The sequence below is a fragment of the Lithobates pipiens genome, unplaced genomic scaffold (genome assembly GCF_037356315.1).
Source record: "Lithobates pipiens isolate NorthernLeopardFrog02 unplaced genomic scaffold, aLitPip1_a1.2 Scaffold_3, whole genome shotgun sequence".
Lineage (NCBI taxonomy): Eukaryota > Metazoa > Chordata > Amphibia > Anura > Ranidae > Lithobates > Lithobates pipiens.
Window position 1 is genome coordinate 268,463,752 of NW_027507790.1, and position 25,928 is coordinate 268,489,679.

General features: G+C 46.4%; 1 protein-coding gene across 4 annotated transcripts in view; it reads left to right on the forward strand.

Moving 5' to 3' along the window:
• Positions 1-4,378: 4,378 nt before the first annotated feature.
• Positions 4,379-25,928, forward strand: part of UBAP1 (ubiquitin associated protein 1) — a 68,271-nt gene continuing 46,721 nt past the window's right edge. Inside the window, exons 1-2 of one of the 4 annotated variants that reach the window (XM_077463142.1) lie at positions 4,383-4,552; positions 19,621-19,698. The gene's annotated coding sequence lies outside the window, so the exon portion shown is untranslated. Of the gene's footprint in view, positions 4,553-13,084; positions 13,107-19,620; positions 19,699-25,928 lie in introns of those variants that run through there. The other 3 variants (XM_077463144.1, XM_077463141.1, XM_077463143.1) reach the window with 3 other exon arrangements.

The window sequence follows — 25,928 nt, forward strand, 5'->3', positions numbered from 1 at the left end:
TTGACCTTCAACCTGGTGCCATACCTCCTCGTGGCCGGGTTTACCCTTTGTCAGTCTTGGAGGATAAGGCCATGGAGGAGTATGTTGCTGACGCACTTTCTCGAGGTTTCATCCACAAATCCTCGTCTCCTGCTGGTGTTGGTTTCTTCTTTGTGAAAAAGAAGAGCAGTGAACTGAGACCTTGTATAGATTATAGGGGTCTCAATCGTGTCACGATTAAGAATGCCTACCCGATTCCAGAGTTATTTGACCGCCTCAAGGGAACAACGGTTTTCATGAAGCTTGACCTGAGAGGGGCATACAATCTCGTGCGCATTAAGGAGGGCGACGAGTGGAAAACTGCGTTTAATACCAGAACAGGCCATTATGAATACCTGGTAATGCCTTCTGGCCTTTGTAACGCCCCGGCAGTTTTCCAGGAATTTATTAACGATGTCCTCTGAGATTTGTTGCAATTGTGTGTGGTGGTTTATCTCGATGATATCCTCATATTTTCAAAGTCCCTGGAGAGCCACCACACAGATGTCTGTCGTGTACTTCAGAAACTAAGAGAGAACAATCTCTATTGTAAACTGGAGAAGTGCGAGTACCATTGTGAACAGGTTACATTCCTGGGCTATGTCATTTCCACTGCTGGTTTTTCGATGGACCCAGAGAAACTTTCGGCAGTCTATAGTGGCCTCGACCCGTGGATTTACGTCCTCTGCAGCGTTTCCTGGGCTTTGCCAACTACTACCGGAAGTTTATTCGTAACTTCTCGTCTCTGGTCAAGCCTCTGACTGATATGACCAGAAAGGATGGTAACCCAGAGTTGGTCTCCGGAGTCCATTAAGGCCTTTGAGACTCTCAAGCCTGCCTTTGTTTTTGCTCCTGTGTTGGCACATCCTGATCCTACGTTGCCTTTTATCCTAGAAGTTTAAGCTTCTGAGACTGGAGTTGGCGCCCTTCTGTCTCAACGTCCTAACTCCGAGAGCGCTATGCATCTGTGTGGCTACTTTTCCAAGAAATTGTCACCTGCTGAGTGCAATTATGAGATTGGTGACAGAGAGCTGTTGGCGATCATTTTAGCCCTGAAAGAATGGAGACATCTCCTTGAAGGTACTACTGTGCCCGTTCTTATTCTTACTGACCATAAGAATCTTACATTCTTGTCTGATGCTAAGCGACTCTCTCCCAGAAGGGCGCGATGGACTCTTTTCTTGTCGAGCTTTAATTACATTGTCATATTCTTACCCGGTACTAAGAATGTAAGGGCTGATGCCTTGTCATGACAATTTTCCTCCACTTCCAAGTCGGAGTCGGTTCCGGTTCCTATGATTCCTCCTGATCGTATCTTGGCTACGGTTCGCACCAGTCTTACTTCTCCTTTGGGTGACAAAATTCTTGCTGCTCAGGTCCATGCTCCTCCTGATAAACCTTGTGACCGCTGCTTTGTCCCAGAGAGTCTCCGTACTGCAGTGCTCCAGACTTACCATTCTCCCAAGGCTGCTGGCCATCCTGGGAAGAATCAACTCATTTGGGCCATCTCCCAACAATTCTGGTGGCCTAGTCTACAGGCTGATGTTACTGCCTTTGTAGCTGCCTGTCCCATGTGTGCTCAGAGTAAGACTCCATGACACCTTCCCGTGGGCCTCCTACAACCCATACCCAATGGAGAGAGGCCCTGGACTCACCTGTCTATGGATTTCATTGTGGAATTGCCCAACTCCCAAGGCAACACTGTTATCCTTATGGTGGTTGACCGGTTCTCAAAGATGTGTCATTGTATTCCACTTAAGAAGTTGCCCACCTCTAAGGAACTGGCTTCCATTTTTGCTCGGGAGATCTTTTTCTTACATGGGCTACCCAAGGTGATTGTCTCGGATAGGGGCAGTCAGTTTGTCTCCCGGTTCTGGCGAGCCGTTTGTGCACAGTTGGGAATCCAGCTTGCGTTCTCTTCTGCGTATCACCCGCAGTCTAATGGGGTGTCATAACAACTGATCTGACCTGTTACCTTGGGCAGAGTTTGCTCACAACAGTGCCTTGAATTCTGCTTCCCGATTGTCTCCATTTATGGCAAATTATGGTTTCCAACCTTCCATGTTGCCTGACTCGTTTGTTCCACAGAGTATTCCTGCGTTAGAGGAGCATCTCCGTGGTCTTCGTTCCACTTGGGTACAAGTCCAGGAAGCTTTGCGTCATGCTAATGATAGGTACAGACTCCATTCTGACCGCAGACGCCTGCCTGCACCTTCGTACCAGGTTGGGGACAGGGTCTGGCTGTCATCTCGCAACCTCCGGCTTTGTGTTCCCTCACTGAAGTTTGCACCTCGGTTTATTGGGCCTTTCCGTATCCTTCGCAGGATTAACCCAGTAGCTTAAGCGTTGGACCTTCCTCCTAGTATGCGCATCTCAAATGTGTTTCATGTCTCCTTATTGAAACCGTTGGTCTGTAACTGATTTACCACCTCAGTGCCACATCCTCACCCTATTCAGGTTGAGAACCATGAGGAGTATGAGGTACAATCCATTGTTGACTCCCGTAGGTTCCGTGGGAGCATACAGTGCCTGGTGCATTGGAAGGGGTACGGTCCGGAGGAACGCTCCTGGGTTTCATTCTCTGACGTACATGCCCCTGTCCTCCTCCGTGAGTTCCATAGACAGTTTCCCCTCAAGCCCGGTGGCCCTCCGAGGGAGAGGGGTCATGGGGGGGGTACTGTCAGGGCTGGCTTAGCCCGTCCTCCTCTGGGCTGGCCGCTCAGCTGTCGGCTAATTGCCAGCTCTCTTCTCTTTCCACAGTTACCAGCTGTTCCCAATGATGCTTGTCTGACCTGCCTATTTAAAGCCTTCCAGCTCACTTTTGCCTTTGCCTTTGCATTGGTCACATCACAAGGAACCATCTCCTGCTGTTTGTTTCTAAGACTGGCTTGCTTACATCCCTCCTGGCTTCTTATCCTGCTTGCAGTTGCTCTCCTTGGATCCCTAACTTCTGGCCTGGCTGATAACCCGATCTGGTTAATGAACTGTGGACTTGCTGACTACCCGATCTGGCTACTGAACTCTGGCTATGCTTGACTACGCTTTTTTCTATTTACCTTTTATTTTTATTAATAAACAAGTGTGATTTGATTGTACTTCTGTCTCAGTCTGTTTCATGGTTTCTGTCACTGGTTCTGTACTGAAGAGGGGGACTAGTACTGGTTCGGTACTGAGGAGATGGACTAGTACTAGTTCTGTACTGAGGAGGGGGAACTAGCACTGGTTCTGTACTGAGTAACCCCTCCCCCTACACACACATTTTAACCCTTTCACTGCCAAATAATTTTCCCCCCATATGTTAAATTATAAAAAAAAGGAAAATGTTTTTATTGTTAGTGTTATGGGGGGGGGGGTCTATCTGTTGCTATGGAGATAAAGAGTCTCGCTGTGTAATTGGTGATTCCACAAAGGGCTGTACAAGCCCAGAGGACCCTCGCCACCAACAAACCTGTCCAGGAGACTGGCAGGAAACCTACAGGTATTGGCAACGGAGAAGAGGAGTCTGCAGAGCCAATCCAACAGGTAGGCCCTGTGACAATGATCAGTCAGTACAGGAGACATTGCAGCTGTGCTCAGTCATCTATTTCCATCCTGTATATCGTACAGTCACACCAGTCTACAATCTAAGCTCCCTAATTCACATTCATACATATACTAGGGCCAATGTACGTACCAGCATGTCTCTATAGTGTGGGAGGAAACCCACGCAGGCGCAGGGAGAACAAATGCAAACTCCAGGCCGGTGGCGCTGTGGTTGGGAATTGAAGCGACGACCCCGGTGCTGCCAGGCAGAAGAGCTAACCACTTATTGCCTCTAATTAAGAATGAACGATTTTCAATTAACCACTTAAGGACCGGAAGGATTTGCCCCTTAAAGTCCAGGCAATTTTTTGTGATTTGGCACTTTAGCGTCACTTTAGCTGACAATTGTGCTGTCGTGCGACACTGTACCCATGACGTTTTCTTTTTCCCCACAAATAGAGCGTTCTTTTGGTGGTACTTGATTACCTAATCTAATTTCTTCATCAGTTTTGGCCAATTTGTATTCTGCTACATGTTTTTGGTCCAAAAAACAAAACAAAAAGCGTTTACTGATTGGTTTGCACAAAAGTTATTGCTCTACAAAATAGGGGATAGATTTAGTCAGAATTAGTCTCTCCCTATATCTCCAGAGATGCCCCCCCCCCAACTGAGGCCAGAGTTGGTCCTCCCCATCTTCTGTCACAGGTGGTCCTGTCAGATTTGTCCCCCCCCATCTGTCAGACTTAGTACTTCCCGCCTCTTCTGTCATAGTTAGTATCGCCGCCCCCTCCTCTGTCACCCTTGGTTCCTTCCCCAGTCACGTTCGCTCTCTCCCTCTCAGGCGCCTGCGTGGCTCGCTGTTGCTGGTCATGTGACGCCCGGCGCCCCTTGACGTCACGCCCTGCCTGTCGGAGGAAGGAGGAAGTGTCGCAAGATGGCGTCGCACACTGAGGCCGGGGAGAAGGTGCTCTAGGCTGGATTTAACAGCGGGTGCGGAGCGGTACAGCAGCGGGTGAGTGTGGCTCCGTAGTTCTAACACAGTCTGAGGACACTACTGAGGAGGAGGGGGACTAGTACCGATTCTGTACTGAGGAGGAGGGGGACTAGTACTGATTCTGTACTGAGGAGGAGGGGGACTAGTACTGATTCTGTACTGAGGAGGAGGGGGACTAGTACTGATTCTACTGAGGAGGGGGGCTGGTACTGATTCTGTACTGAGGAGGAGGGGGACTAGTACTGATGAGGAAGGGGACTAGTACTGATGAGGAAGGGGACTAGTACTGATGAGGAAGGGGACTAGTACTGATTCTGTACTGAGGAGGGGGCTGGTACTGATTCTGTACTGAGGAGGAGGGAGGGGGGACTGGTACTGGTTCTGTACTGAGGAGGAGGGGGGGGACTGGTACTGGTTCTGTACTGAGGAGGAGGAGGAGGGGGGGACTGGTACTGGTTCTGTACTGAGGGGGGGGGGGGGCTGGTACTGGTTCTGTACTGAGGAGGAGGAGGAGGAGGGGGGGACTGGTACTGGTTCTGTACTGAGGAGGAGGAGGAGGGGGGGACTGGTACTGGTTCTGTACTGAGGAGGAGGAGGAGGGGGGGGGACTGGTACTGGTTCTGTACTGAGGAGGAGGAGGGGGGGGACTGGTACTGGTTCTGTACTGAGGAGGAGGAGGAGGGGGGGACTGGTTCTGTACTGAGGAGGAGGAGGAGGGGGGGGACTGGTTCTGTACTGAGGAGGAGGAGGAGGGGGGGGACTGGTTCTGTACTGAGGAGGAGGAGGAGGGGGGGGGGACTGGTACTGGTTCTGTACTGAGGAGGAGGGGGACTAGTACTGATTCTGTACTGAGGAGGAGGGGGACTAGTACTGATTCTACTGAGGAGGGGGGCTGGTACTGATTCTGTACTGAGGAGGAGGGGGACTAGTACTGATGAGGAAGGGGACTAGTACTGATGAGGAAGGGGACTAGTACTGATGAGGAAGGGGACTAGTACTGATTCTGTACTGAGGAGGGGGGCTGGTACTGATTCTGTACTGAGGAGGAGGGAGGGGGGACTGGTACTGGTTCTGTACTGAGGAGGAGGGGGGGGACTGGTACTGGTTCTGTACTGAGGAGGAGGAGGAGGGGGGGACTGGTACTGGTTCTGTACTGAGGGGGGGGGGGGGGGCTGGTACTGGTTCTGTACTGAGGAGGAGGAGGAGGAGGGGGGGACTGGTACTGGTTCTGTACTGAGGAGGAGGAGGAGGGGGGGACTGGTACTGGTTCTGTACTGAGGAGGAGGAGGAGGGGGGGGGACTGGTACTGGTTCTGTACTGAGGAGGAGGAGGGGGGGGGACTGGTACTGGTTCTGTACTGAGGAGGAGGAGGAGGGGGGGGACTGGTTCTGTACTGAGGAGGAGGAGGAGGGGGGGGACTGGTTCTGTACTGAGGAGGAGGAGGAGGGGGGGGACTGGTACTGGTTCTGTACTGAGGAGGAGGAGGAGGAGGGGGGGGGACTGGTACTGGTTCTGTACTGAGGAGGAGGAGGGGGGGGACTGGTACTGGTTCTGTACTGAGGAGGAGGAGGGGGGGGACTGGTACTGGTTCTGTACTGAGGAGGAGGAGGAGGAGGAGGAGGGGGGGGACTGGTACTGGTTCTGTACTGAGGAGGAGGAGGAGGAGGGGGGGGACTGGTACTGGTTCTGTACTGAGGAGGAGGAGGAGGAGGAGGAGGGGGGGGACTGGTACTGGTTCTGTACTGAGGAGGAGGAGGGGGGGGACTGGTACTGGTTCTGTACTGAGGAGGAGGAGGAGGGGGGGGACTGGTACTGGTACTGGTTCTGTACTGAGGAGGAGGAGGAGGAGGGGGGGGGACTGGTACTGGTTCTGTACTGAGGAGGAGGGGGGGGGACTGGTACTGGTTCTGTACTGAGGAGGAGGAGGAGGAGGAGGAGGAGGAGGAGGAGGGGGGGGGACTGGTACTGGTTCTGTACTGAGGAGGAGGGGGGGGGGGACTGGTACTGGTTCTGTACTGAGGAGGAGGAGGAGGAGGAGGGGGGGGACTGGTACTGGTTCTGTACTGAGGAGGAGGAGGAGGAGGAGGAGGGGGGGGACTGGTACTGGTTCTGTACTGAGGAGGAGGAGGAGGAGGAGGAGGAGGGGGGGGGACTGGTACTGGTTCTGTACTGAGGAGGAGGAGGAGGGGGGGGACTGGTACTGGTTCTGTACTGAGGAGGAGGAGGAGGAGGAGGGGGGGGGACTGGTTCTGTACTGAGGAGGAGGAGGGGGGGACTGGTTCTGTACTGAGGAGGGGGGGGACTGGTACTGGTTCTGTACTGAGGAGGGGGGGGGACTGGTACTGGTTCTGTACTGAGGAGGAGGAGGGGGGGGACTGGTACTGGTTCTGTACTGAGGAGGAGGGGGGGACTGGTACTGGTTTTGTACTGAGGAGGGGGACTGGTACTGGTTTTGTACTGAGGAGGGGGGGGGGGCTGGTACTGGATCTGTACTGAGGGGGGGCTGGTACTGGTTCTGGTTCTGTACTGAGGAGGGGGTGCTGGTACTGGCTCTGTGCTGAGGAGGGGGTGGCTGGTACTTTACTGATGGGGGACTGGTACTGGTTCTGTACTGAGAACATCAATGCCTCTGGGTCCAGAATTTCATGACTTTGGCACGGTAGGTGACACCACATCTCTATTATTGAGCGTTTTGCTTCTTCTGGAAATAAGTTGTGAACGGGAGATAATAGTTTGGAAACACCTGCTGTGTGTTTACATTGGACCGCTGATGTTCTGTTTTAATAGAAAACGGCTGAGCTACAGAGATGAGATACAGGGGTAATTAGGGGCTAATTTTAGAGTGCTTTTACTGCTTTTTATTATATATTTTTTTTAATGTGGAAATAGTACACATAGTCTTGGCACAGGTTGACGTTTAACAAAATTAAAGCAAGAAGGAAAATATTTGTAAAAACATGTCTAGTCTTGACCACAGTAAATCCTAGATGTGTACAGAACCACTGTCCATGTTCAGCCCTTTTATGTTGTATTCATTTTTACTTGCTTTAACAATACACTATATCCTAAACCGGAACTTCACTGCTGTGTCCATTCGTCCTCTGTCCGTCTTCCACGCCGCTCTCTAGTAAGGTCCGCCCTCCACCACCGGTGCTGTATCTGCGCACAGGAAGGGGGCGGGGTTTCTATGCATACGTCGCCAACTATAATGTTTTGGCACTCTAGTTGCAGGCGGGTGTGCAAGTGCAGATGCAAAGCACACTGCCTCCTGGGACATCGGTGTCATAGCAATCCAGGAGGCAGTGCGAACCAACATAGGCCAAAACCTAAAGGTACAAATGATAAAAAATGTCTTAACGTTTCAGATGGGGGGGGGGGGGGAAGAAAAATGAAGTTTAAGTAGAATTCCAGGCTAAACCTTACTAGTCCTTAATCTCCCTTTCCCCTCCTAACACAATTCTTACTTGGGCCTCTTTCACACTTGCGCCCCCCTGAAAGTCACTCTTTTTTTTAATTTTATTTTTTGCTGCGACTTTAAGCAATGCCTGTGTAATCTTGTGGTCATTAATTTTTAATACTTAAAGCAAACTCCATCCATCCATGTCTTCACGCTTTCTTTTGCTGAGAAAGCACTTTGAAAAATCTCTCTAGCATTTCTAGCCTCGGCCATCTTCAGTAAGGGCGGATAATTCATGTAGCATTTAATTCCTGGGCCCAGTCTACCCGACAAGAGGGTGTGCGTTGCTGAAAGAGCTCCTCCTCCCCTCCTGAAGGCCTCTGAGTTGTCGCTGTAATGCCCTGTACACACGGTCGGACATTCCGACGACAAAAATCAGCCTTTTTTTTTTTTTTTTTTTTTTTTTCCGACGAATTTTGGCCCAAACTTGTCTCGCATACACACAGTCGCACAAAGTTGTCAGAAAATCTGATCGTTCAGAACGTGGTGACGTATGAACATGTACGACGGGACTATAAAGAGGCCAGTAGCCAATAGCTTTCGTCTCGTAATTTATTCTGAACGTGCATGGCACTTTGTCCGTCGGAATGTCTACACACGATCAGAATTGAAATGATCGGATTTTGTTGTTGAAAAATTTAAGATCCAGCTCTCAAACTTTTGTGTGTCGGAAATTCCGACGGAAAAAGTCAGATGGAGCCCACACACGATCGGATTTTCCGACAACAAGGTCTGATCGCGCTTTTTCTGTCGGAAAGTCCGACCGCGTCTACAGGGCATAAGAACGGTCATCTGCCTAGCTCCATAAGCAGACCCCCCCCCCCCATTCTGCCTCTCTCTATACTGCGATCGTTAGTGGCTGGTGGACATCGAGTCCGCCGGACCCGCAAAAAACGTCCCCACAATACCACATTCACAGACCGATGTACAGGTACCTTGGTTTGCAATAAAAAATAAATAAATGAAAATATTATAATATATTAGGATGCACCGAAATTACGGCCGATAATGGAGCTGAAAATGGGGCGTGGGGGGCGGGGCTCCGCCCCCTGCTGCCGCCCATCATGGGGGTGTCCTATAGTGCAGGACAGCCACTTCCGCCGCCTGTTTGATCACAGCGCCGGGAACATCACACTGCGGCCTGTACCACGTCCCCAGTCTGTGACCATCTCCTGTACCACGTCCCCAGTCTGTGACCATCTCCTGTACCACGTCCCCAGTCTGTGACCATCTCCTGTACCACGTCCCCAGTCTGTGACCATCTCCTGTACCCAAATTTTTTTTTTTTTTAAATATGTTTCGGTTTTTGGCCTAGTGTATTTCATTTTTGGTATTGGTTTTGGCACCAAAAAACCCATTCGGAGATATATATACACAACTTTGGCCTAGGGCAGGAAGCAACTTAAGAAACATAAAAAGTTGTTAAATTATACTTTTTCAATCTATTTGCTAGGGCTAGCGGGCATAAGAATTAAAAATGGTGATTGGCGATTGAGAGCGTTTTTGTTCCGCTTTAAGCTGGCCGTACACTGTCCGATTTTCCTATCAGATTAAGTTTGAGCCATAGGAGGCCCAGCTGGCACCACTTAGCTTGATTACCATCCAATTAAAACAGAAGTGGTTGGAAAAGTATTGGCTGAACAATATTCAATCAAATAAAGGTGGTATTCAGACAGCCGCAGGTACCAGTGTTTGAATAGAGTAGCGGGCAGTGGAGTGTGGATGGGGGAATTAGGTGATTTTCTCTTATTCAACCCACAGGCTGATGACAGATACTTTGTGTTTATGGCTAGCTTCACTCAGTAAAGCCTTATAAAACAGGATTTTCCAGTATTCTTTATTTGATACTATCCTTTCAGCTATGTTGTAATGTTGATTGGGCTTGATTGGTTGATCTGGTTAGTCAAGCATTCTTTTTTTTTTTTTTTTTTTTTTTTCATGCATGTTAATTTTCTAGCAAAAAAATCAGATTTTACTTGGAGGCCCCAAACATATATTTTCTGAAAGCACAGGCCCTGCAGAATAAAATGGTGGCTGTTGTAGATTTTTATGTCGCCCAATATTTATCTGAAGCACATTTTCTGGGAAAAAATACACTTAAAGTGCAGTTCCGCTGAAAGAAAAAAATATTAAGTCAGCAGCTACAAATACAGCAGCTGCTGACTTTTAATATTAGGACACTTGGGGTCCTTTCACACGGGGAGGATCAGTGATGATCCGCCCCGTGGATATCCGCTTGCACAGCGGGGATATGGGAGATTGGGTGACGATGGACCGCAGTGTCCGTCGTCATCCGATGACTGATGGGAAAATAGCTTTTTCCTCGTCACACTTTTTCGGATCGGAGCGGGTCAGATGTCAGCGCACATGTCACCGCTGATATCCGACGCTCTATGGAGCATCCGTTCAGGTCCGCCTGAAAAAACTGACAGGCGGATCTGAACGGATCGGTAGTGTGAAAGGGGACTTAGCTGTCCAGGATGCTCGCGATGTCCTCGCCCGAAGCCGAGCTGTCCCTCGGCTCCCGGGTGCAGGCGCTGGCATCTTCAGAAAGTGAAGCCTTACGGCTTCACAGTCTGGTTCCCTACTGTACATGTGTGAGTCACGCTGCACAACCTCACTGGTCCCTGCTGTCTTCTGGGACCTGTGTGTCTCCCAAAAGACAGTGGGGGTGATGGAGGAGGGGCCGGAATTGGCGTAGATCGACGCAGATTCTACGGCGGACGTGGGAACAAATACCTGTATTAGACTGGTATCTGCTCCCCACCCCCACCTGAAAGGTATCAAATGTGACACCGGAGAGGGGGGGGGGGGTACCCGGAGAAGCGGAAGTTCCATTTTTGGGTGGAACTTTAAATTAGAACTATAGGTAAATTAAGTATATAAATATTTTTTTGTGGTTAAACTAATTTTAGTGCACGCAAAATCAATATAAGACCCAATTTTTTTATTTTTGAGAAATAAATGATGTGTAGCTATACCAAACATGTCAAGATTTACAATTGTGTATGCCATTGCAACAAACTACACTACAAAAAGTTGTCTATAGGTGACACTTTAAAGTCTTTTTTGCTTTTAGAGTTAATTGTGAGTGTTAGCCCTAAGACCCCTTTCACACTGGGGCGTTTTTCATGCGCTGTAGCGTAAAAAAAAAAGCGCTTGAAAGAAGCTGCAACTGCAATCCCAATGTAAAAGCCCAAGTGCTTTCACACTGAGATCCCTTTCACACTGGGGCGTTTTTCAGGTGCTTTTGCTTTAAAAAAAAGCGCCTGAAAGAAGCCGCAACTGCAATCCCAATGTAAAAGCCCGAGTGCTTTCACACCGAGGCGCCTCGCTGGCAGGGCGTCAAAAAAAAGTCCTGCAAGTAGCTTCTTTGCAGCGCTTTTGGAGCGGTGAATACAATGGGAAGCGCCTGAAAAGCACTATTGGCAGCAGCGTTTTGTAGGCTCTTTTAACCCTTTATTTGGCCACTAGCAGGGGTTAAAAGTGCCCCAATAACGCTTGAAAAACGCTGGTAAAGTGCTGCTAGTTTAAGCGGCGCTTTACGAGCGTTTTTCGGGCGCTGACATCGTGAAAGGGCTCTTAAAGCACTTGGGCTTTCACATTGGGACTGCAGATGAGGCTTCTTTCAAGCGCTTTACAGGCGCTTTTTCTTTTCTTTTTTACGCTAAAGCGCCTGAAAAATGCCCCAGTGTGAAAGGGGGTCTAAAATTACTACTATCCCTCCTGACGTTCGTGGTGATACCTCCTATGTGTTACCATCACTATTTACATATGTGTTAAAGGATTTATGAACGTGTGTGTGTGTGTGTGTGTGTGTGTGTGTCTATATCTCTATATCTATCTGGAGAGGAATTAGAACACCTATTAGTTTTTATTGCCACCTTTGCCCTATTAGGAAGAGGAAGATTCACCCTCTCTACTTGTCCTGTTTGCCATCATCATTGAGCGTAAAATATTTTTTTTTTTAAACCCGCCTGGGGCATCTGTTCCTTCCAACAATGAAAAGACTTACAATATTCCAGACTACAGAAAATTCCATTACGCCTAAATCTTCCGGTATCTCTATCTAAAAAATCACAATTGGTATAAACCCAAGACTGTATTTGAGACTAAATGTCCGACATGCACAACAAACCAGGGCCTTATTTCTCTATAAATTCTTCAGTACTTTTCTTGTTAAAAAATAAATAAATCTTCAATACTTAGTAAATCCACGACACAAGCCCCACTCTATTGCTCGAACTGGGAGCGCCATCTCAACTCTACCCAATCCCCTGAGGACTGGAAAAGAACCCCCCCCCCCCCCCTTCTTTATTGAAAGCAAATGACCCCAAAGAGAGCACATTTTACAGATGCATTAGTCAAATTGTCACTTAATGTACTTTGGAGATCTCATTTTAAAGTTATTTCTAGGTGGTACTTCAAAAAATAGCCAACTATGCCCCCGTTCTAAGGAAGGTTTTCCTTTCAGGTTCAGCACCCAGCAGCCGTCTTTTCTGTCCTCTGACTGATGTTAAATATTTAAAAGAAAAGGATTACTAATTGATGTTATGGTCACTGGGAGAGCAGTGATGCTTTTTCACACTTGTGTTGGAAGTGTGTTAATCTATGATGAGGTTACTTAAAGCGAAACCTCACTTCTCAAGGGAAAGTTTTATGCCCTCCTCCCCCTTCCTTTACCAAATTTGTGCATTTTTTATACCTAGTTATCCGCTCACAATCTGGCCAAATTGCCTAGCCCTACACCCCCCCCCCCTCCCCACCAGAACCTCTTTGGACATGCCACAGATCCCATGAGATTTCGAGATCATTCACACATGCCAGCTGTGAAGTCGCATGGAGTTGCAGCCGGTCTCCCCACACTAAACATGTTGGCATCGGGGACCCAAAGATCAGCGAAGAACCACCCTGGGTGAGGATGGAGCTGGATCCTTAGACAGGCAAGTGTCCTTTTTATTAAAAGTCAGCAGCTACAGTATTTGTAGCCGCTAACTGGTTTAGTTTTTTGCAAACCAGCTGAAGATCCTCTTGAACTTTTTTTTTTTTTGTACAGAGGCTGAACCCGGACGGTTATGCAACGTCGGATGTCACCTCTGTGAAGTCATTTGATTTGTAAGATGCGACTTGTAATCTATAATAATAATAAATAATAAAAAAAATAGTAATCTCTTCTCATGCCCATGCCCAGCTCCTTGCGTTGCGGGGCCCATAAAATGCAATTGTTCGACTTGGCGCGATCATTTTTGCTGAGGCCTCCCTTTTTGTTTTATAGATTGTACACTCCCTCTGACTCCTCTTGTGCCAAATTGTAATGTAACTATAATGTCTGCCCTCATGTTGTAAAGCGCTGTGCAAACTGTTGGAGCTATATAAATCCTGTATAATAATTTCAAGGACAGTGTTTTCAGTTAGACAGGGGGGAGGGGGGGGGATTTATTACCACATGTATCTTTATTTTATACTTGTTGCATCTTGTATTTATGTGCTTTTCTTATATTTGTGTGCTGTTCGGTTGCAAAACCAAATGGCACCTGCATTGCGCTGTTTATAATTGTGATGTGGCTGTTTCTTTGTAGTGACTGTTTTGGGAATTGAGAACTATATATTTGCATTAGTCGCAAACTCTGTGGTTCGGTCTGCTATTGAAATTGATGCCAAACAGTCGAAAAATGTAGAAGTGGGAGCAGGTTTAAAATTGGCGTTTTTTTTTTAAATGTATTATTTTTTTGGAGTGCAGGTAGGCTCCTGGGGGAGGTGCTCCCCTGTGTTCCCTGTTGTCGGATCCCTTCTGGAAGAGTAAAAGGCAGACAGACCGCCTGGGGGAGGCGCTCCCTGCTATTGGATTGCTTCTGGTTGGTTAGCAGGTAGGCACCTGGGGGAGGTGCTCCCCCGTGTCCCCTGCTGTCAGATCCCTTCTAGAAGGGTAAAAGGCAGACCCCCTGGGGGAGGTTCTCCCTGCTGTTGGGTTGCTTCTGGCAGGATAGTAGGTAGGTTCCTGGTGGAGATGCTCCCTGCTATTGGATTGCTTCTGGTGGGATAGCAGGTAGACTCCTGGAGGAGGTGCTCCCTGCTGTTGGATTGCTTCTGGTTGGTTAGCTGGTAGGCTCCGGGGGAGGTGCTCCCGTGTCCCCTGCTGTCGGATCCCATCTGGTAAGGTAAAAGGCAGACCCCTGGGGGGAGGTGCTCCCTGCTATTGGATTGCTTCTGGTTGGTTAGCAGGTAGGCACCTGGGGGAGGTGCTCCTGTGTCCCTTGCTATCGGATCCCTTCTGGAGTGGGGTACAGGCGGTACTGTCCATCTCCGCTCTGCAGTGAGTGGAGACCGACCTGTCAGCGATAATCGGTGGAGCGATTTATTTATTTATTTATTTTTATTTATTTTTTCTTCCTTCCACCGAGCAAGTGGAATCTGTATGAAAGGGGCCTAATTTACCAACTGAAAAGTAATCTGCGTTGAATTGCTTTTCAGGGAGAAGTGACATAAGGTTGGCAGGCATTCAGGAGGCGATACTGCCACCTCCTGATGCCTGTGCTTTTAATTGATGCAGCCCCCTTCACTTACATGGGAGAGTTTGACAAGTTGTGCTGCCCATGCTGGACTGACTTATTCATAGCTTTATAATTGGATGACTTTTTTTTTATTTCCGGCGTTAAGTGTGAGAAGTGAATGAGAGCCTCCTTCCTCCTGTTTTTATTTTCTGAATGGTAAACCTGTAATTTAACAGCTAAATATAAAGAACTCCTTAATCAAATCTATTTAAAGTAACACACACACGGGACATCATAAGAAACCGTGAATTAGTGTAAGCAAGAAGTATTTCTGACGGTTTAAAATATATAGTAATCCAAGTTTCCAAACAAATTAGAATGTAACTGGTGAACGGCGGGATGATCAACATTTACCTGATTGAAATCTGAATTGTTTAAAGGGATGTTTTAAAAAAAAAAAAAAAAACCTGTTAAAACTTGCCTTCTCAGTGTAATGGTTTTGCAGAAATTCTAGAGCATTCAAAAACTCAGATCTTGGTGTTTTTGAATGCTTTTCAGTGCAGAGGAGGGATTTGGGATCTTAGACACCCCCCCCCCCCCCCCCCCCCCCCCGATCTCTCCATAGAGCGTACCTGTCACCGCCTATTGCTGTCACAAGGGATGACGAAATGCGTAGGGCGTGGCCATAGGACGTACACAGACACTCTCTCTCGAGGCTCAGCTTATAACATGCACCCCAAGTTTAGGAGGGAATTTTAAGGAAAAAAACGTTGATTTAAATGCCCATCAAATGCAGCCTTATCAGTGTCCATTGCAGCCTTGCCCCCAGTGTCCATCACTGGGACGATTTAAAAGCGAACGCCACTGAGATAGCAGCAGGGACTGGGCGGAGCCGAGGTACACATAAGTGAGTGTACTCGGCTCTTCTCGGCTCCGCTCATAACACAGGTCCAATGGCGGGACTGGGTGTGACTGAGCGGAGCCGAGAAGAGCCAAGTACACTCTGTATCTTGGCGGTGATCACTCTGCTCACAGTCAGTGGGGATCGGCGTATAACACGCACCCAAGATTTTTCCATAATTGTGAGGGGAAAAAAGTGCATGTTATACGCCGATAAATATGTTATTTGTATTATATTTGGCTTTTTAGTTTAACCACTTTCCGCCTGCCATATAGCAAAATGACGGCGGCAAAGTGGTTTAAATATCCTGACCACCGGACGTCATATGATGTCTTCAGGATATTAAGCCGCTGTGTGTCGGTCTGACACACCGCAACTCTAGGTAAAGTCAATGGGCATCACTGATTGGCAGGCATTATTGTTTGGCACTGGCATCCAGTACCATACTTTATAGTACATCTGTGCCCATCCGTGCTGCATATCAGTACAGCCCCATCAGTGCCGCCTTATCAGAGCCCGTCCATGAAGGAGAAAACGTACTTAATTACAACGTTTTGTAACCGAAACTAATAAAAAAAAATTCTGTCTGATTTTTTTTTGTTTTTTTTTGTTTTTTTTGCAGAAAAAAAAAAAATCCCAGAGGTGGTCAAATACCACCAAAAGAAAGCTCTATTTGGGCAAACAATATTATAAAAAAATTAGTTTGGTTACAGCGTGGCAGGACCGCAATTGTCATTCAAAATGCAACAGCTGAAATTTAGTCTGGGCGGGAAGGTGTATAAGTGCCTGGTATTGAAGTGGCTAATGTCACAATTTTAAATTAATTAGAATTTATTGTTGGCCATTATCAACACCTTTTTTAGCACAAGAAAAGCTTAAAGTGGCGTTCCGTGGGGAAAAAAAAAATTAAAAGCCAGCAGCTACACGTACTGCAGCTGCTGGCTTTTAATAAATGGACACTTTACCTGTCCTGCAGTCCCTTGATGTCGGCACCGCCGCTGATGTTTCCATCAGCTGTTGGGTGCTGCTGCCACCATTGTGGATAAGGGAACCCGGCAGTGTAGCCTTTCTGCTTCATGCTGGGAACCCTACTGCGCATGCGCGAGGCTCCGCTCCTCTCTCCTATTAGCCCGGCGGCCGGGGGAAAAGGAGGAGGAGGAGGGAGCCCCGCGGTGACGTCACGGATCGCGGCTGGACTCCCGGAAGTGGGAAAGGATACCTGTCGAAGACGGGTATCCTGTCCCACTCCCCCCTCCCCGAAAGTTGTCAATTGTGACACCAGAGGGGGGGGGGGAATCCGATGAGCGAAGTTCCACTTTAGGGTGGAGCTCCGCTTTAAGAAAAATGCATCCCTTTAAATTCAATTTATGTCTTCACACTGGTCCTATTGCATTTCTGATCAGTTACGTTTTTGATGTGTGTTCTTTTTTTTTTTTTTGAGTCACGCATGGACCTGCGCAAATTTTGAAGCGTGACACGTTGGGTTTCCGGTGTAACTTTATATTTTACATAAAAAATTAGGTTATATTTTGTGTGCTTTTTTTATTTATTTTTAAAAAATTTTTATTTTTTGCATTTAGTATTCAAACTTAAAAAAAAAAAAAAAAAAAATTCCTAAACAAATTGCTGCGCAAATACTGTGTGACATAAACAATTGCAAAACCCACCAGTTTATTCTCTAGGGCCTCTGCTTTAAAAATAAATAAATGTTTTGGGGTTCTAAGTAATTTTCTAGAAGAAAATACAAATTGTAAATAAGTGTTTTGGGCGAACGATCTCATAGGGCAGCTTGTCTCCCTGTTTTGGTGTAAGTAGTGCTTGGACTGTATTCCAGGGAGTTTTCTAAAATTTGCACAGTCACCCGTTTGATTCTGTCACCTGATAATGATGTCATTGTATGTCTAAAATGACTCATTCAGAGTCTGAACTGTTTATTTCAGATGCAGCAGGGAGGCAGAGCTGGAGAGTTAATGAATGGCTCACTCTGTGCTGCTGAAACGTCTTCTTTAAAGAGAGATTTGCCAAAAGGAATAACTTCTGTGGTGTCCACTGTTGAGGGAACGGAGGTCTGAATCGATCGGGTTTTATCGTTTCTAACGGCAGATGTGCATATGTAACCTCTTCAAAGTATAACGAATGGCAAAACGCTATTCAATTGCGTCGATATACGTCGCTACTTTGACGTTATATACTGGGGTTATCGCAGCAGATAGCTGCCATAACCCTTTTTTTTTTTTTTTTTTTTTTTTTTCCATTGATAGGCAGCCCTCTTCAGGATAAAAGTGGTCTCAGTGGCGGATTCGCCATGAGATCACTTTTATCGGCGACGGGAGAGGTGCCCCCCTCCTGCCGCGTCTCCGCCGCTTACCGGAGCCGTCGGTAGCAGCGGAGACGATCCATGGTTTTTCCTTGATGGGGGGCAGCAAGTCGAGTGAGGGAATGATGTCTTCCACTAAATCGAGTGAGGGAATGATGTCTCCCACCCGCCTCTGCCATTGGATGACGGAAGTGACGTTAAATGTCACTTCTGCCCGATGGCCTTAAAGAGACAATGTGTTTTTTTTTTTTTTTTTTTTATTTATTTGTTTTAAGTGTAAATGTGAGATATGAGGTCTCTTTGACCCCCATATCTCACATTAAAGAGGTGCTGTCATGCTTTTTTTATATATTTTTTTTTATGTTAAAGGGCAGTGTGAACATGAATAATAAAAGTTTAAAATAAATGAAGTCGCCCGCATAGTGCATAAATCGCACGTGAGGTATCGCCGCATTAATTAGCGCAAGAGCAATAATTCTAGCAAAAGACCTCCTCTGTAACACAAAACTGGTAACCTGTAGAAATGTTTAAATGTTGCCTATGGAGATTTTTTTTTAAAGGTCAATGTTTGTCGCCATTCTGAGTGTTGGTTATCGATTTACTCAGCGTAACATTATCTTGCACAATATAGAAAAAAATGTGCCTAACTTTTACTGATTTTTTTTTTTTATTATTATTCAAAAAAGTGTCTCTTTTCCAAAATTGCGTTTTTGAAAGAATGCTGCGCAAAAACTGGTGTGACGTAATGCAACGACTGCCATTTTATTCTCTAGGGTTTCTGGGTAAAAAATAAAAATAAAAAAATGTTTGGGGGTTCTAAGCAACTTTTCTAGCAAAAAAAATAAAAAAATTATTTGAACTTGTAAATACCAAGTGTAAAAAAAAAAAAAAATAGGCTTGGTCCTTAAGTGGTTAAGGGAGGGTAAAAATCCCTGCCATCTTTGTCCTTCACTCCCTGGCATCTTTTTCCTTCACTCCCTGCCGCCTGTGTCCCCATTGAGATTTCCATTCACTTCGTGTCCCACAGCCAAAACAGAAAGTGAAAGAAAATCCCTTTCAAAGTGAGGGAATCTCCAGTTGTCACCAGAATTAGTGTCCCCACTGGAAGATTTTCCTCTTAATGTTCCTGATGACAACCCAAACTTTTGAGATTTTTTTCTATCACTGTGGGGTGATCATGGTAAACATGACAAATTTATTCTCAGGAGCACAAGGCATGCACAGCCTTTGGGCTCATTCACAGGGAGGTGGTAAAAGCAGGTGGGCATGTGGCAGTTTTACCCTGATTGCCCACCTAAAAAAAAAAAAAAACATGCAGTTGCTCAGGGGTGTACTCATGCTATGGACAGACACGAAAATTAAATGTTATGTTGCATTTGGTGGACAGTACTGCCACTGAACTCAACCCATTCAAGTGAATAGGACCACGCCGCAACTACGTGCAATGCATGTTTTTTTTTTTTCTTTTAGAAGGAAGCCCCAGCCCAAGTGGATAATGCCTGTCCCCTGCCAGCATGCTGCAGAATGGGCTCTAGGTTTTACATACTCCCTTCTGAGTCAGGCCTGTAATTCTGCCATTATTAAAACCTGTTTGTTCGTGTTGATTGGAGAGCTCTGACTCTGGCTTAGTAGAGAGACCACTGCAAGGGTTCCACTCTGCAGCATGCTGGCAGGAGACTGGATTCTCCACCCAGGCCGTGGATTCTTCTTCTTCTTCTAACTGAACAGTGAATTGCTATCATCGTCCAATTAAAAGGAAGTCCTAAATGGTCTTTCTGGCTATGTAGTATGGAAGGGATAAGTAAATAACAAGACTAGCAGAGCAAAAATGACAAATCCTTTGGTACAATACACCCTGTTTCAAATTATTATGCAAATTCTATTTCGGTGTTACAAAAATTGTAATATTTTGTTTTTCAGTTTAACTCATGGATGGCACTGTGCCTTGGGGGTCTTTTTTGATCACTGAAAACAATCTCGGACACCTGTGATTGCCAGGTGAGCCCAATTAAAGGAAAAACTATTAAGACCCCTTTCACACTGGCAGCGTTTTTCAGGCGCTACAACACTAAGACCCCTTTCACACCACACCGCCCATAGCGTGGGCGGTAAAACGCCGCTATTTTTAGCGCCAGATTTGCTGCGCATTTCGGCCGCTAGTGGGGCGCTTTTACCCCCGCTAGCGGCCGAGAAAGGGTTAAAACCGCCGGCAATAGCGGCATTTTGCAGACGGTATTACAGCGCTGCCCCATTGATTTCAATGGGGAGCAGCGGTGGAGGAGCGGTAAACACACCGCTCCTTCACCGCTCCAAAGAAGCTGCTGGCAGAACTTTTCCTTGACGTCCTGCCAGCGCACCGCTGTAGTGGGAAAGCCCTCGGGGCTTTCACACTACAGACAATGGTGCAGCTTTTTTAGGACGGATTGCAGGCGCTATTTCTAACGCTATAGCGCCTGCAAAACGCCCTGGTGTGAAAGGGGTCTAAAAATAGCAACTGAAAAAAGCGTCTCCTCTCACTCCAGTGCCGCCTCATCAGTGCACATCAGTGAAGGGGGGAAAAATACATTGTTTTCAAAATTTACTGACCGAAAAAAAGGAAGAAAACGTGTTTTTTGGAAAAAAAGAAAAAAAAATGTGTGGTCTTTTATTTTTATAAAAAAAAAAAAACCCAGCAGTGATTTAATACCACCAAAAGAAACTCTGTGGGAAGAAAATGATAAAAAAAAAAAATGTAGTGTGGGTACAGTGTATGACCGCATAGTTGTCATTCAAAGTGCGACGGCGCTGAAAAAATGGCCTGGGCAGGAAGTGCGTGCCCAGTAGGTATGTGGTTAAATACAGGTGGGAAGGTTGAAACCCCCATTGTGTTTTTTACCGCTGTCCTCATCCTCACTAGGGATTCCTCCAAGTGACTGTTGTCACTGTTGCCGAAAGTGACTGGAAATGCACATTTTATATACATCTGTCTTTGGCACAGCAGGTGACAACCGTATAAGAGGATGTTTCCGCTCACATCCTGTTTATCCCAAAGGAACACAAAAAAAAAAAACGGACAGGGATTCCAAGCATTGCACATTTTATCAGTTGATCTACAGAGTTGTCATCCTCCAGTTTAGCACATATTTGTAGAGTTGTGTATCATCCGTGGTATGATATGTGGAGACATGTTTGGAATGATCTGGACAGCACCGCTTTGCATCATGTACCCTGACCTAGTTTTTGCCTTTTCTTAAAAGTTATTATTGTTTAACCGTAAAAGGAGCAACCACATCAGATACAAAGTCCACGCTGAGCACGCTCATATGACTTGGTGAAGAATCTTTGAGATGTTTATATATAAATCACATGATTGCCAGTTTATCTTTACATAGTCACATAGCAGCGAGTCTTGTCTGAGGCGTGTGTGTGAAGTAGATTGGCGCTGTTCGCACTTAAAGGAGAAGTACAGCCAAAGCCTATTATTTGGCTGTACTTCTGTGGATCACAGGGGTGCAGTTCGTTCTGCAGACCCGTTTTTTTCAGCAGACAGCGGACTGAAGTCCACTGGCTGCTTTTGTCATGGAGCCGGTTCAGGCAAAATCACGACTCTCTCTGTGCCGCTGAGAGCCTGAGCCAGCCGCTTCCACCACTCTACAGCCCAGTGCACGACTCGTGGCGATGGAATTGTGATCTGCCCACATACCTGGACCGGCACCCGGCTCAGCCTCTCGGCGATCTCAGTGTCTACCTCCACAGCCCAGCGCTCCAGTGAGAGTGAGGGCACAGCAGAGAGCTGCTGACTGACAGTTGGCACCCCTCTGCTCATGGAGCTGTGAGAACCAAGCGATCGGTGGTGTTTGATTGCTCGGTTCTCAGTGTTGGAGTCAGCGGGGGACAGACCGATGTTGCATCTACCTTGGCAAGTATTATTCTGAAAAAAAAACCATACTTCTTTTAAAAGAGAAATTAAATAAATGTACATTTGCCTAGGATCACTGCTGCATCTGTTCCCCCCAATGTCTCTAAGACCCATTTTACACCAGTGGACCGATTTTTGCGTCTGCCTCTGGTTTTTTAAGCCATTGTTCTATGGGGTGGGGGATGTCGACAATCATCCATGCCAGTCCACTAAGGCTGCTTTAACACCTGAGTGTTTTCAGCTCGTAAAATGCCTGAAAATGCCCAACAAGCAAAAATCACATTCATTAAAGTGGTTGTAAACCCTTACAACACACTTTGACCTACAGGTAAGCCTAGATTAAGGCTTACCTGTAGGTCCAAGAAATATCTCCTAAACCTACACTGTTTAGGAGATATTTGCCGAAAGACAGGCACTGCTGTCTACGGCACCGAGCGCGCCGCCGTCAACGGAGATATGCCGCGCGTATGCGCGAGAGTGACGTCATCGCGGCGGAGCCGAATGACAGCGGCGGAGCAGCGAGACCCACCGAGAAGATGGAAGCGCCGGACTACAGGGGACAGCGGTGACTTCTCTGGCTCCTGTGTCAGATAATAGACACATAATTGACTACTATGCGATGCATAGTAGTCCATTATGCTTTACCTTTGCATGGAATTAATATGGGCCCCTGTTCATATCTGTAGCCTGAAACACAGGAGCTTCTTTTTGGGCAGATTAGAAGTTTTTCTGCTTTTTGCATTGGTGACCTTTTTGACCTGTGCAAAAACATGTGACTTTCGGCCTGAAAGTTAAATGCTCAGTTGTGAATGCAGCCTAAAAATAGACGGATGGGGGGTCCCCATCTGTCCAGCGGATCGGATGGAAATGAACAGTCAGTCTATTTTCGTCCATCTGCCCCATAGATAACAGTGGGCTGTGTCTGCTGTGCGGAGCAGACACAGACCGGTCATCCGGTAAAAACGAGGCCAAGGATAAATTGGCTTGCTTACTTACCGACCAGCTCGCAGATGGGGGCAGTGGCGCTTTTTTGTACAGGCCGGTCATCCGCCTGCTGAGCAGGGATTTGGGTCTGCCTGTCTGTTTTTTTTTCAGCCATTGTTCTCTATGGGATGGCAGATGTCCGCACTCATGGGTCTGCTGTCACCCGCCATTATCCAACCCAGTCCACTAAAGATAGACTGATGAGCATCTGTTCCCCCATCCACCTGGCGGATCGGATGGAAATGAACAGGCAGTCAGTTTTCATCCATCTGCACCATTGATAACAACTGTCTGTGTCTGCTGCGCTATGCAAAGACAGAGACGCAGACCGGTCATCCACCTGCTGAGTGAGGATCAGGGGAGCGATGCCTGCTTAGCAGGTGGATCTGCTTGGACGGATTCCACTCCATCTGAAGAATGAGCCCCCGTTCACACCTATGCGAATTACATGCGGTTTACACCGCATCCAATCTGCAGGACATTTTAAAATAACTTAATTTGAATGCATCTGGTTCACAAATGTGTGTTGCATTCGCATTGTGCGTTGCACAAAAAAGTGCGTTTTCTGGGCATTGCGTTTAGAATTACAACCCATTATCTTCTATGGGAACGCATTCCATTCTGAACATGAATTCTCTCCTTCTCCTCACTACACTCAATCTGTATTTTTTTTTTGCTAGAAAATTAATTAGAACCCCCAAACACTAGAATTATTGCTCTCGCTCTGAGGATCGTGGCAATACCTCACGTGTGATTTGAGCATCATTTATATTATACGGGCGCAACTTCCGTATGCATTTTCTTTGCTGCGTGACCTCGGGGGATCGGGCGCTTTAAAAAAAATTTTTTTATTTTTTTTCTTATTTTATTTATTTTTATATTAAGTTGTGATTTTATATATCTCTATCTCTCTCTCTCTATCTCTCTCTCTCTCTATCTCTCTCTATCTATCTATCTATCTATCTATCTCTATCTCTATCTCTATATCTCTCTCTCTCATATCACTTTTTTATTGCTGTCACAAGGAATGTAAAACCTCCCTTGTGACAGTAATAGGTGATGACAGATATTCCCTCCTTTGCACTTCAAAGTATTCAGATCACCATTTTTGGCGATTCTGAATACTGTATATTTTTTAAATCCGGTGTTCTGCCGTATAGTGTCCACCCCGTACTGCGCATGCGCAGTACGGAGCAGACGAAGCTTCGGAAAATTTCCAAAGCTGAACGGCGCCTGCGCCGTGAGTGGAGGTGGTAGCCCCACCATCCAAGCGGACATAGGGTTGTGAGTATTAAAGGGCCCCTCGCGGGCGAGCTTCGCTCGCCACGGTTCGGGCTCGGCTCTTTTTTATTCCTACTCTATGTCCACTTGGATAGTGGGAATAGAACCTGGACTCACGGCGCAGGCGCCGTTCATCCTCGGCAATTTTCGGAATCTGTGTTGCTGTGTACTGCGCATGTGCAGTACACAGCAGACACTATCCGATGGAGGACGTTATTAGACAAGACACCGGCTACATTGGCAGCCGAGTAAACAGGAAGTGATGTTGCTTCTGTGTTTTTAATCAGGAGACTGGCACAAAGCCATTTCCGGCTTTGTGCCAGTCTGTCCCTAGCTGCCGGAAGCGGCGTATCATTGATCGGGTCTCCCGGTGGGATGGGAGGCCTGTTCAAAGCGCGCGGTGGGGGGGCGGCTGTACGGGACGTCCTCTCCCGCTCCTCCGGAAAATAACAGCCGAGTGGGTTTTAGCCGCATCGGTTGTTATCCCTGGATAGCCGATCGCCTGCTCTAAACAACGGTAGCGGGATGATGCCTGCAGCTGCGGGCATCATCCCTGTATAACCCCTGAACGCAGAGGCCACATATCTGGGTACGCTCAGTGGGAAGGGGGATAATAGGTGCAACAAAATACCCACCAGAAATCTAGTGAGCTCCCTCCTGTGCTTTCTGCCTCTACTCACTGGTTATCAGTTGTATCTTTTTTACTACAGAACCCTCCCTCCTATGTTTTTTGTTTTAAATATCTCTTTATTTTATTTTGTCTTTCTAAAACATACCAAACAACCATCCATTACAACATAAATAACATTAAACTACCAACATATTCCCAAAAGGAAAAAAAAAACAAATGTTTTGGAGGGGGAAGGTGTTCTCTAGTCCAGATATACTTTGAATTTCTTCGGAGGCGATTGCTCCTCCAATAAATACAGAACACTGGATGAGCGTTGTCACGCTAGGAAAGGAATTGGTACTAGCAGGATCACCAGGTGAAAGAAAACTAACACAGCCACTGATCAGATCTAATTTATTATTTATATCTTTATTTTCTAACTGTCCTTTTTGACGGAAGTCATTCAAACGATCGTCTTCTGTCAAACTGGGATGGCCTTACACTCGTCAAAATTCACCCCGTTCAGCAGAGACCAGCAGTTCTGCTTTTTAGAATTCAGTAATTTTATGATGTGGCAAAACTGGATTTCCCAACTACTAAACCTTGCTGAAGGTCAATATGCAGTATATGGGAATTTTTTTTTTTTTTTTTTCTCCATTGCGGTTGAAAGTACCTCCTGTAGCTGACAGAAAAACATGCGTAAAAGAGACTGGAGAAAAGCGGATATTCACAGCATCTGAGCAACATAAACCGAAAACTTAATTTTTAAATATTCAAAGCAGACCCATCCATGTCTCAGATTTTTTTTTGTTTTTGTTTTGTGTTGTTGTTGTGTTTTTTTTTTTTTTTTTTTTTTTTTTTTTTTTTGAAAAACACTCCCTAGCCTTTCTGGCCATGGCCTTCTTGAGTAAGGACAAACCATTCATGTAGCATTTATTTCCTGGAATCCATCTGCTCTTAGCTCAGACATACATGCAGGATAGTGTGCTTAGCTGGAAAAAAAAAAAACTCCTCCCTCATGGGATGTAACCCAAAATTTACTTAGGCAAAAAAACAGGAAGTAACTGAAGAAAAGGAAAAAAAAAAAAGTTTAAACAAGCAAATATGATGTCCTTTCCTATTTACTAACTAATGCTAGCCACATAGGGATTAAAAATAATCAATGTTGATTGGAAGAGTGAAGTTTTACTTTAACCACTTAAGCCCCGGACCATTTTGCAGCTTTTTTGCGATTCGGCACTGCGTCGCTTTATCTGTCGATTGCGCGCGGCGTGGCTCCCAAACAAAATTAGCGCCCTTTTTTTTCACACAAATAGATCTTTCTTTTGGTGGTATTTGAGGTGGTATTTGATCACCTCTGCGGTTTTAATTTTTTGCGCTATAAACAAAATTAGAGTGTAAATTTTCCAAAAAATTTAACATTTTTTACTTTTTGCTATAATAAATATCCCCAAA